Source organism: Setaria italica, chromosome I (genome assembly GCF_000263155.2).
Source record: "Setaria italica strain Yugu1 chromosome I, Setaria_italica_v2.0, whole genome shotgun sequence".
NCBI lineage: Eukaryota > Viridiplantae > Streptophyta > Magnoliopsida > Poales > Poaceae > Setaria > Setaria italica.
The window spans coordinates 35,616,868-35,629,733 of NC_028450.1; the positions used below are offsets into that span (position 1 = coordinate 35,616,868).

General features: G+C 44.0%; 2 long non-coding RNA genes across 2 annotated transcripts; both read right to left on the bottom strand.

Annotated features, from left to right (window-relative positions):
* Positions 1 to 4,990: 4,990 nt before the first annotated feature.
* Positions 4,991 to 7,452, bottom strand: LOC101775867. The gene is made up of 3 exons (XR_001163251.2): positions 7,107 to 7,452; positions 6,450 to 7,000; positions 4,991 to 6,350 (listed from the first exon to the last, which is right to left on the bottom strand). It is a non-coding gene; the product is annotated as an uncharacterized LOC101775867 (long non-coding RNA).
* A 1,427-nt stretch (positions 7,453 to 8,879) lies between these two features.
* LOC111257247 lies at positions 8,880 to 10,181 on the bottom strand. The gene is made up of 2 exons (XR_002677667.1): positions 10,010 to 10,181; positions 8,880 to 9,943 (listed from the first exon to the last, which is right to left on the bottom strand). It is a non-coding gene; the product is annotated as an uncharacterized LOC111257247 (long non-coding RNA).
* Positions 10,182 to 12,866: the final 2,685 nt, after the last annotated feature.

Sequence of the window (12,866 nt, forward strand, 5' to 3'; positions counted from 1 at the left end):
TGTGAGAAGGTTTCCAGTAGTCTTCGTAATAATGAGTTGGATGAAGATTTTAATTCACGTCGAAAGAGCCCAGTTACTCATATTCCTCTGTTGAAGACCGCAGCTGAGTCATATACAAGGAGGATGTATAAAGAGTTTGAGGAAGAATTTAACAAACAATTTTCATTCTCTTGTAAGTTGTTGCAAGCCGAAGGGTCAATTCTGACATATACGGTTACACATATGCATTCTGATTATGGAGCAACTGTCATATTCAACAAAGCAGACAGTACCATTACATGTGCTTGCAGGAAGTACGAATCCATAGGTACGTATATATATTCAAATTTGAAATTGCAATAATACAACATCTAATACAAATTGATGAAACATGGCATTCATATCTGATAGGTATATTGTGCAAGCATGCCTTCAAAGTCTTCAATGTCAACGATGTTTTCATTTTGCCTTCGCAATATATCCAGCACAGATGGGCAAAATATGCAAAGAGAGGATTTTATATTAAGAAACAAGGATCTGAGGAGGAAAGTTTAAAAACCCATACCGCACGTATCTCACGGAAGGCAACATCTATTGCATTGAAGTGTTCAAAGTCAAAAGAACTTCTTGATCTTTTGGAGGAAGCTATGGATAAGTTGGATTTGGATGCAGATAATTATCTAAGCAAGATGGAAGAACAATCGAAGGAGGCTCCTCTTGTTTCAGCTAACTTCGCAACAGATACATTTAAAGGTACAATATCGTTTAGAGTTCCTGAGGTGGTAAAAGGTGCAAAGAGTAAACGAGGGACCATCTCCCTTGAAAAGAATACAGGCAAGAAGAAGAAAACTGCTAAAAATAAAGGTATTGATTGTACCAATTCTAGCATTATTGTTTTATTCTATACTTGTATTATTAACTATATGTGTTTGACTGTAGGAGAAGAGTCAAATAATGTAGCGGAAAATAGTTATGAAGGTGCTGGCCCAGATAAATTTATTGTAAGACTTTTGGCTTCGACTGCATTTATTTTTCATATTTATTTGCTTACATACTATTTTTATGAATATGAGATTTTTATGAACATTTTCATATTCTATGATAGGATCTAAATGATGGTAGCGTTGATGCTAACAGTACAATACCACACTTCAATATGCACGGGAATTCTTCTGTCACGAGCGTTCCATATATTAGAGGAGGATACACAAGTCTCTTACTTGGGGTTGATCAAGCTGCCACAATGCAGCTGCCTGCTAGAAAATTGGATTTTGATGGATCGACAAATAAAGAAAATATGTAACCTTGTTGTGTTACAGCATAAATTTATTTTTACTGATGCTTATTGTTCATCTAAGCTGTTTTAGAAGAACCAGCCATTTATGAGATCACATAATTTGCTTCTTTTTTTACCATATTACACTCTGTTCTGTTGTCATTTTTCTTCTTTTTTTATACCATCACATTCCAGAATTTGAAACATCCATATATAATTTCATATCAAAAGAAAAAATGATACATTGATCATGTCAAGAAAAGATGATACATTGATCATCTCTGTACATATGTGATTACTACAAAGTACAAACTACAACATCAAACATTCACACTCCAGACTGCTCCAAGAACTTGACTTCCAACTAGGTGGTGAGCTCGATCTCATCGAGGACAATATCACTGCAGACTTAGTCCAGGAGCTCTCGATCAGAGCATCAGTTTGTTCAGAGCCGTGCTGACATCAGGTTCTATGTGTGCATTTTGGCAGATCTCTTCTAATTCTGTCCTCCTTTTCTTGACAACTTCAGCTTCCATCTGCATGAGAAAATTAAAACCTGAATGATTACAGTAGGATGTGAACAACGTTTAAAGACCAGTTTAAAGACCAGAATAGTGAATACCAACAAAGAAGTTAAACCTTCTTAATTTTTTCCTGGGAGAGAAGGCCAGGTGATGTGATTCCCTCCTCTGATAATACGAGACTGCTCATTACATGTCAGGCAATGAAACAAATACCAATTGCATATCAGCTTCGCAGTTGCAGTGACATAATATGGTGATAATATTATCACAACTGTGCTTCTCTTTTCAGTGTCAGGAAGTGAATTTAGCTATGCAATTACAAGGGCCAATCAGAAATCACATTCACACAAATGTAGCATGATATAGTGCAGTAAAAGATACTTTTAGACCAGTATTGGTGGATGATGATTTATGTGAAAGTAGAGAATCCAAACCAGACAATTGCACGTATCAAAATCACTTAGCTAACTGAAAAAGAAGAACCCAAAGCAGACAGTTGCACACTTATGCAGTTATGCTGTTACAGCACCCTAAAACTACTAATAACATTAGTGTGCTCTATTCAGTAGCAAAATAGACAATGAGATAATTGAACAGCGTATGGAGTACAACCAAAAGGAATTTACCCCCTGCATTCAGAAATCACAATTAGCCCCATATAGCATCAAAAGCTTGGAGGAAGTTAACATGCACATTCAGAAATCACAATAACAGATAATAGCATCATAACCCTGCGGGAACCAGTACTGCTCGAACCGGCATCTGGAAGATATGATTTCTGTCAAAATAGAGGACACAAATAAGCCAGTTAATCTCACAGTATCTTGCCAATGTGGGTGCTAGTTTCCATCAACCTGTGCGCATCAGCTGTTTCCATCAACCGAGGCTCACCGGAGCGCCGCTGCGTGCCTTCGTCATGCGATGCTCATGGGCTGGCGAGGACCACTGCGACGGGCGCCACGCCGTGCCCAGGCGGCAAGCCCCATGAGCTCCTGCCGCTCCCGGTCTTGACCTGCAAGTAGAGGCCGGCGGAGGGCGTCCGCGGGAATCTCCACGGCGAGCAGGCCTCGGCGGATGGCATCGTCGGCAACCTATAGGGCATGGAGGTCGACGACGCCGCAACGGCAGGGGGCATCCTCAGCGACCTCGCTGGAGAGGAGGCCATCGAGCGCCTGCAAGCCGATGCTGCGCGCGAGAACGTCGGACACCTGCCCGTCAACGTCGAGTACGAGGGAGCAAGGGGCGAGGATGTGGGCGCGGATGCAGTGGCGATTTTTTTTCCGAGGATGGTTTCCGGCGGCGGACGAATGGATAAGGCGTGGCGGAGCGAGCCGAGCAAGATGCGAGCTTCCATCTGCGGAGCGAGCCGCTTGCGGAACGAGCGAGCGTGCAGCTGGCAGCCGAGCTGAGAGTCGAGGCGGAGCCAGGCCGTTCCCACGCGCGCTTCCGTTCCAGGATCGCTGGACAGCACACGCGGCGCAAATCGAGATGGGGCCGCACAGCGATGGTTATGGGGGCCGTTCCCATGCAATTTTTTTCCTGGATAAGAACGGTGCTGTACAGAATTGCAGGAGCTACAAAAGCTTGGTTCATGGACCGAGGGTCCCACGTGTAAGTGTCACATTTTTTAAACCCAAACCACAGGGTTCCCATATGTACTTCGATTTAAACATGCACTTGTGGCAGATTAATTGTCAAACATACAATTTGTATTTTTGTTTGGTCTTGACACGTAGTACCTGTCGAAGTAGTAATCACATGTGTTTATTTGCTAATCAAAACTTAACAGTGATTAAAGAAAAGTTTTCTTCTCAAGAATTTGAAAGTCTCGGGCATTTGGTGCAGAAGATATCGGCTCGTGAAAGCCGATTCCAAGAAATGCGTAAAGATAGATATCAAAGGAGGGTTGCTAATGTTCGATCGTATTCTTCAGATTCTGATGAGGAGTTAGAAGTGGGGGATTGGCTGAATGGATCAGAAATAAAAAGCCAGTTTCCTGTCCTTGGGTGAAAAATTCGCTGGAAACATATAGTTTTGATATTTCAAAAGCTAATAAGATCTTTGGTTAGTTGTTGCAACAGGGACAGATCCAGTTATCCCCAAATCATACGATCCCATCGGTTGAAGAGTTTAAAGCAATACTAATGATTGCAAAGTTTTTTATCAGCAGATCCAATCGGCTATTGAATAAGGTGGAATCAAGTTCGAAGGAGTCAAAAGGCCGATGAAGATAGACGGCACCCTTTTCCGACGGGCACAAACATGGTGGAGATCAGCTTGGTGAAAGGAAAAGCTAAAGGCCTGCTTGTATCCACTTTTCTGAAACTCGCTTATCTGGTAAGCAGGTTTAAGAATCCGCTGTCTGAATAAGCAGGGTGTTTGGCAATCCTGATTATTTTGTATCGATTGTCTGTCCTGGCTGGTAAATTGACCTTAATGCCCCTAAGGCTAATAATAGCTCATTTTTGTTGTGAATATGAGGAAAAGACAATAATTCTAATGTCTTTGGGTTTGTTAAATAAAAATTGCATTACAATAATATGAAATTGATATGATAGATCGGTCTAGTATGAAAACATCCGTCATGGGTACAACAACGAATCACGAAATCATAGCGACAGCAATAGCATCACGCAATGCACCCAAATCCATATCATCTCCTAAAGCAGCAGCACCACCATCTGTGCTAGGCTGGGTTGGATTAGCATCATCTTTCTCAAAATCCTAATCAAAATGCACGTCATGTACGGCACTATCTCTGATGAAATTGTGAAGGGCCATACAAGCAACTATAATTTTGGACTGCTTCTTAACCGGATAACTGGGCAAATTTAAGAGAATGCGCCACTTCATCCTTAGAACTCCAAATGATCGCTCAATCAAATTTCTAAGGGATGAATGTGCATGATTAAACACTTCTTTCAATCCCACCGGATGCTGACCATGCTGCCATTCAGAAACATGATACCTCTGTCCCTTGTAGGGTGCAAGAAATCATTTTCTATTAGGATATCTAGAGTCAACAAGATAGTACTTGCACGCATGTTATATTTATATATTATATCACAATGAGCAAATATTCTCTGGAAAATAAATTGCAATATAACTCGTTCTTACCATCGGGAGGATGTAAAAATTGTTCCTTGTATGTGAGCATGTCCAATAATACATGAGTCATGGATAGAACCAGGCCAACCAGTGACAATAAATGTGAACCGCATATCAAAGTCACATACCGCCATGATATTTTGTGAAGGATACCCATGCCGGCCAATGTATTTTGGTTGATCAGCTAATGGCACAGTTACAGGTATATGGGTACCATCTATTGCTCCTATGCAATCTTTGAAATGAGGCCAGAACCTTGCTTCTTGTAATTTACGATGAACAATAGAAAATTTTGGGTCCTTAGGTCTCACAATGTCAACAGCTAATCTCATGATAGATTCAAGAACCTCTTCAAATTTCCTACTGACAGTTTCTAATGAGCAACGAAAATTATTCTTGCATTGCCTAAAAGATTGAGGTGCACCACAAGCCCATAGAAACATTCCTAATGCTTCCTTGCTACAAAATTATCTACTTGATCTCAATCCATAATCTTGTACCCAGGTGTCATGAAGGCTTAAGAAAACTGACCTCCTCATTCTGAACATGTTAAAGCACTCCACTTAATCTTATAGTTGCAACTCAACCCACTGTATTCCAGTCATCCTTGGTATCGTAGTAGTAATCTTCTTCTTGTTCATACTAGATGATGCCATGTAGTCCAGATCAAGCATTGCCACTGTGTAATCATCATCAGTATCATCAAATTCATCGATATCCATGCTATGAACAGAGTCATTGTTGCCTTCACATTCACTAGAGGTACTCATAAAAAAATGCAAGCCTGTCAAAAAGTACTAACCAGATAATTAGATGAATTTTTATTGGTACAACACAACTGATAAAAGGTACATAGTCTCACACAGCATACTTAGGAACATAAAAGAAACAAAAGAGAAATGGCACACTAATGCAAGACCCTAGTGCTTCTTCCTTATCTCCCAAGCCCTCCTCAGCCAATTCAACCTTCCATTTGATGTCTTCAATGTAATGAACACATCACGGTTCTCCTTTTTTTAAAGAAGTTATGTGGCATAGAAGTGTTCATCACTCCCCTCCTCAGCCTCATCCTTGATGACTTGATCCAACATACTTCCAATCTCATCTCTAACGTGATCAACAACTTGTTAAGTGGCTAAATATTTACTACTTTGAACTTTCAACTCATGCATCGACCAAATGCTTCATGCATTGGTCTCTAAAAATCTTCTTCTTCTTTCCTTTAGGGGAACTAGGAGCTGGCCTTTTTGCAGCCCTCCACTTAGAACTTGTTGGGGCCTTAGTGCCTCCTTATCAATGTCACCCCCGGCATCAGCAACATCATGTTCATCAACATCAACATTGCCATCACCACATGGAACATATGAATTCTCATTTGTAACAATGACAGATTCAAACATGATTCACATCTAATCCTTATACTCAAGCGGGGCTGTTCTGAACCGGATACAACCTTGCATAGCCTGTAAAATATCACCAAAACAGTATGCCATTAGACCTTCTGTTCAAAACAAACAATGTGTATGTGAACTATCTCTAATCGGGAGTGTTAGTGGGCTCACCGCATTTTGTTATTCCCACCATTCATTATCAGCCACAATACAACTAGTAACAGGATCTCTTCCCAATTCGGTTGCTCTCAAGTTCAAAACCTTCCATTGGGTAAACATTTTTTTCAATATATCCCACCTGTTCTTCATTTGAGTCTCATTTTATGGCATCTTGGTACGCTCATAAAACTTTCTGACAAGATTTGCATATCCCACCACATTCAAACATTGTTGCGGCCAATTGAAAATAAGTACTTCTTCCACACAAATGTCATTGAAAGCTTTCACGGCAAATGAATCCCATTTTGCCACAATCTTTGATGACTTTTCCATCTAAAATTTGATTATAGTACTGTACAATTAAATATAAATCTAGAATCTTGTTTACTGACCATAAACTGAGAGCGTCATTAATCAAGAAGTACTACTATGCAATTCACAATCTGCCATTTGCACAATCCATCAAAAAATTCATACCAATTTTACCTTGCTCTTGCTCTTGTGCAATCCGTCTCAACAGCAGCACCTTCTTCTCAACAGCAGCACCTGAGGGGAGCCAGCACCTGCGGGAAAACAGCAGGGGGTCATCACACAGGTCCAGCACACAGGGGACAGACGGGATCTGCAGGAACAACAACAGGGTGGCGGATGGAATCTGCGGGCCAGCACCTACGGGCAGTAGCAACAGCAGGCGGAAGGGATCTGATGGCCAATGCCTGCGAGCAGGAACAACAGCAGGCGGATGGGAACTCCTACAAGAACAGCAGCAGGCAGGTGGACAGGATCTGCTCAACAGGGAGGAGCCGGGCTGGATCTGGGCAGGGAACCGGTGGAGGGTGGCGGCCGAAGCCGGATGGAGGTGGCTGGAGCCAGCGGCGGACAGGGTCGGCGGCGGACGGGCATGGGGAACGGACGGCAGGTGTCGGTGGGGTGAGGGGTATCGGGAAAAAATTGGTCTGCTTGCGGGAGAAGCGTCCCAGAGGCCGCGTACAGGAGAATCGGAGCGGTAGTTCTATTTTGGATTATGGGCTAAGCGGCTTGGTGGGTAAGCAAGAAATAACCAAAGTGTTTGGGTAGGCTTATGGCTTATTTCCACCGATAAGCGGGAAATAAGCGGATACAAATAGGGCCAAAGTATTGACATTGGCTAGAGAAAAGGAGTTTGGAGCCGTGGATCCCAAGGTGCAGCTCTCAGCCGATGAGTTTAAATAGGCCGGGAAGCATCGTGCTAAAGCCGATATGAACAAGGCGAGACATCCAAGTCTAGTGCTAGTAATCGTCCACGTGTCACGACTCAGATGCTACTGAGTAAATACAAGTGCCAACAAGAAAAAGAGTATCGACATCAGAAAGAGGAAGAAGAATACTTGCGCCAATATGAAGAGAAGAGATATGAAAGAGAACAGACTGAATTGCATCAAACAGAAATCCGACAGAAATCAAGTTTGGCGCATCAAATAGAAAGCCAATGAAGGTAAGCCATCGGCTCCAATAAATATGGTTTTTTTTCTTACCTGCAGGTTTTAGGGCTTATTTTGATGAAAACCATGGAGAACCTAAAGAGATTGAAGAAGCAGTGGCACAATTAACTCTCCAACCACAACATGCAGTATTTGATAAACCAGAGAAGCATCAGCACCTAAAACCATCATATGTCAAAGGATATGTTGATGGAAAGCCGATGATGAAGATGTTGGTTGATGGAGGAGCTGCTGTCAACCTTATACCTTACACCACATATCGGAAGCTTGGGAAAGGACCTGAAGATTTAATCAAGACCGATACGATGCTGCTGGATTTGGAGGAAACGCATCTCAGACCAAGGGGGCATTAAATGTTGAATTGATGATTGGAAGTAAAAGTCTTCCTACTACTTTCTTTGTCATCGACGGAAAGGGTTCATATAGTCTGCTCATTGGTCGAGATTGGATTCATGCTAATTGTTGTGTTCCTTCGACAATGCATCAATGCCTAATCAAGTGGCAAGGTGATGACGTTGAAGTGGTCCAAGCTGATGCATCAGTTAGCATGGTTACAGCCGATTCATTAGTATGGGAGTTTGAAAATGTCGAGTGTCTCTCTGAAAGAATTTGGGAATGAGATTTTATTCAGACTAATGATCAAGGTCTTTGGAGTTTGTCCAAGCAGACAGCTCTAAAAGTTTTTTTAAATGGATAATTGAACGTGATGTTTTAAAGATTTGATAGCCGATGATTATGAAATCTCTTATGGATGATGATTTGGAATAATTAAATTGTTATTGGCTACATGCACTGGAACCTTTTCCTAAGCGCTCAATGGAAAATATGGGTTGATACTTAAAAGCTGATGGATCCTACATCAGCTGGGTAATAGCCGATACCGCATGGTATTACCTTTAGAGGTAAAAAATGAAATGATCATGAAAGCCGATGTGACATGCATCGCCTCTAGAGCAAATAATATTACAAAAAGAAACGTTGTTCATCATTAAGCATCATGGAGTTTTTCAAGTTAACCAGATGAAGGGCATAGTTTTTACAATGATCCTAGAGTTTTCTGGATCGCGTTCACCGCACGCAGGCGGATCTGGTCAATTTCATCAATTATCCGATTATCGTCTTCAACAGTTTCTGGAATCGGTTTGATACTTTGATGAAGAGTGCGAGCTTGATGAATCTTAAGGACCACCTCTTCTCTGATTTTACCGACAGTTTCTGGAAGTTGATTCAGTTTCTGCTCTTGATCGTTGATGGCGACTCGGACGTCCTCTAGTTCTTCTAGAAGCTAGGCCTCTCTGACTCTAAGTCGATCGAGTTCCTGGTTGATCTAGGCTGGGGCTTCTCCGAGGGTGTTGATTTTTTCTTCAATTCTGCAACTTCCTGTCGACCGGTGTCCCTTTGATTGATCATACCTTGCTGAGCAGATCGATCGGCCAAGCGTTGTTGTGCTTGAAAAACTTGGAATTGATGGCCTTCAATAAAAGCTGCAGGTATGATGGCTGATTCAAGTTCTGGGGTCAGGTGATTTCTGACAGATTGAAGAATGGTGCAGATCAGCTCAGCATCTTGAACCAATTCGATTATATTCTAGTCCAGAAAAGCCAACATCTCTTGAAGTCGATTCTTCACCTCATCGGCTAAGGGTGTCACTATTGTTTGTTGAGTCGATGTGCTTGAAGGGCCTACTTCGTCTTCAGCCATGAAATCATCAACATTGAAGGAGAAGAGACTATCGGACGGAGAATCTTGGGCCTGCAAGATTAAAGATAAGATTAGAAACTAATTGTTAAAATTAATGCAAAAGACTGAGGTAAAGAGATATGCTTTTTTCAATTGGATTTCTTAGTGAACAGAAGGAACAATGGCCGATGAGCCTGATGTAGGCATTTGGGGAAACGTCTCATTGGCTGATGGTTGCGCATATGGATCAGAAGAACTAACAGCCGATGAAGTGATAGGCAAAATTTGAGTTTCTTCTACCCTCTGGACAGTCGTCGGCTGGATATCAGGAGCTGGAGCAGATGTCTAAGAGAAAACTTTGGTCAATATAGACAGAGCACAAAAGCCAATTTGTGTAAGAAAATGAGTTACCTGAACAGTTTCAGTTGACGATGGTATCCCAGGAGCGGTAGATGATGAAGAGCCAAGTTTGCGCTTCCTGGATGCCGGTCCTCACATCAAGTCAGTCATAGTAGGAGCATCGGCTCCCATAATGGGAGAGGTTGATGGTGGTGCGCTGCTCGCTCCTGCTCATAGTAGGAGGCTCCACATCAGCATCCGGTGAAGAAGCCGATTAGATATTGTTTAAAGATAACAATAGTGAATTGGCTGATAGAGATTTCTTACTTCATCACCAGATTTGATATATTTGGCATCCAAGTGTTGACAGTAAGTCTTGGAAGATTGACAAAAGAGATGTCTCTTTCGTTCCAACCACCACTGACTGAACAGTCTCGAACTAAATACGTCGTACAACCATTGTGTCAATCCGATTGGTGGAAATGACTAAATACGTCGTACAACCATTGTGTCAATCCGATTGGTGGAAATGTCGATGCAAGGGTCTGTATTCTATTGAATTCCAAGGTACTATATTTCAAAAAAAAGAATCATAGGAACTTAATTTTGCAATAAAATTGCTGGCTGGTTGGAGGCATATTAGTGTCAAATCCACCGTAAAGGACAAAGAACTAAAGAATACTCCTTTGGAGTACTATCACTATGAGGGGCCCTGTAGAAGGAACAGTGCTTCCATGTGGACCGCGGACTCAGGGTCTGTTTATTCTACAGACTAAAGTTTAGTTCTTATCATATTAAATCTTCGGATGCTAACTAAGAAGGCTAAATATGATCTAATTATAAAACTAATTGCACAGATGGAGATTAATTCGTGAGACGAATCTATTAAGCCTAATCATGGACTAATTAGGCTTAAATTCATCTCACGAATAAGTCTCTATCTGTGTAATTGATTTTGTAATTACTCTATATTTAATACTCATAATTAGTATCTAAATATTTAATGCGAGGACTAAACAGTCCGTGGAACCGAACGGGCCTCGTTCTACCACCCCCTTGTCGCGTTGCGCGCCCCGCTGAGCTTGCCAGCCTTGCCGGTGGCGGGCGGGGAGACCGGACCGGAGAGCCGAGCCGAGCGCGAGCAGCGGCGTGGTGAGCGCCACTGCGCAGGGGGGAGGAGTAGAAGAATGGTGGAGAGCACGAGAGATTCCGCGTGCTCCCCTCCCTCCCGCCGTTACCACGGCCGCACAGCTCATCCCCCTGGCACACTGCCGCGCCACCACCCAACAACCCGCGCTCGGCTCTCGGATCCCCCTGCTGCTCGGACACGGCCAGCGGCATGTGATCCCCGCATTGACAAGCCGCCGCTCCGCATGTGGTGGAGCGGGGGCTTGGCATGGCAGAGTCTGGCTGCGAGCGACGACCCCGTCCCGGCCCGCGGCGCGCCGCGCTGTCATGTGTCGCGGCGCGGGGCATGCGCGCGCACGGCGTACCCGCCCGGGAAGAGGGCTGGTCCGTTCGGTGAATTCCCTGCCACGTAGTAGTCGCGGTCCATAGATGCCTGCAAAACTCACAGGCGGCTCAAGGAAATGCGTGTCTGATGGTTGTGATTTGTGAAATTGGTTTGAGCTATCAACAAAAGTCACTCCGTACTAATGTACTATGTAAGGATTGGATCCGGGTATTCAATCCGCCGCTGAGATGCTCAGTTGACTCGCGGAGTACTAAATTCGTGCATAAGGGTAAGGAACTTTGGATGAATTAATGCGAATGGGTGTTAAGCCTCATAGCTCGGAAACACCCAGTGCAGGTAATGTCAGTTGGCGAAGTGGCGTTAAGCATCCCTAGCGGTACGCAAAGAGAGATCGTGATGATATCATCTACGTCCGTACCGCTCTCCTCGTGGAGTAGATCCCGCATCCAGGCCAACCCTTTTTTTGACCTGCAGGCAGGCCAGCTGGGCCGTGAGCGCGGTGGGAACGGGCTTCCCAAAAAGCGAGCCCCGGCCCGACGCAGTTTATGTTACTGATAACACGCGAGGAAGTAGGAACTGATCAGAACTGTGCGACGTCCTCCCTTTAAGCATACGATTCCAGCTCCAAAACTGAAACCTAAGTATGCGATGCCGCTGAAAGGCGTTTGCTTTAGACTTTAGGGTAGGGTAGAGTGGGAACGCGAACAAAGACAAACGAATCGTAGCTCGGATAGCTAGCTCCTCAACCAAATCTATACGTGCCCCGGCCCCAAAGAAGAATATCTCAACCTCAAGGTGGCCTACAGTCCTAGGCATGGGAATTGGGAACGGAACGGCATCTTCTACAACCTACATAGACTATTTCTTCATCTTTATCTTCCACCCTTTACTGTTACTCGCACCTAATTGCCACCAAAACCGCCCTTTAAAATCCCACGCCTCGGATACCATTGTCCGATCATGTACAACAGTACAGAGATCACTTATTTTAGGGAGATCGAGGTACAATTCCTTTCGTTTTCTTTTTAAGTTTTGAACGAGGCAGGGGCACAATTCAACTCCGTAGCTCACGTTATGCGGAGTGCTAAGTACTAACCATGTGACGTGCATGCGTGCCATTAGCCGTCATGATTTTCAGTAGCATGAGAAATGAGCATTGTGCATCGAGCACGGGCACGGCAGGAAGGAACATCATGCACCGGCGGCGCGCAACGAACGCCGGGCCGAGCCAGGCGTGTAACCGTCGGCACCGAGCTACCAGCAGCTAGCTAGCTCCTCGGTCCTCGCCACGCTAGCCAGAGCTCACGCTGACGCTTGACGCCCTCCTCGACGTGCGGTCCGGCTCCGCGGCCAAGCGATCGGGAGAACACAAGACGACGAAAAAGCGGGAGGCGATTTGGGCGCTCGGCCTCGACGGACGGAGGCGGGGGTGGGGCGGCGGTCACCGCCAAGTTG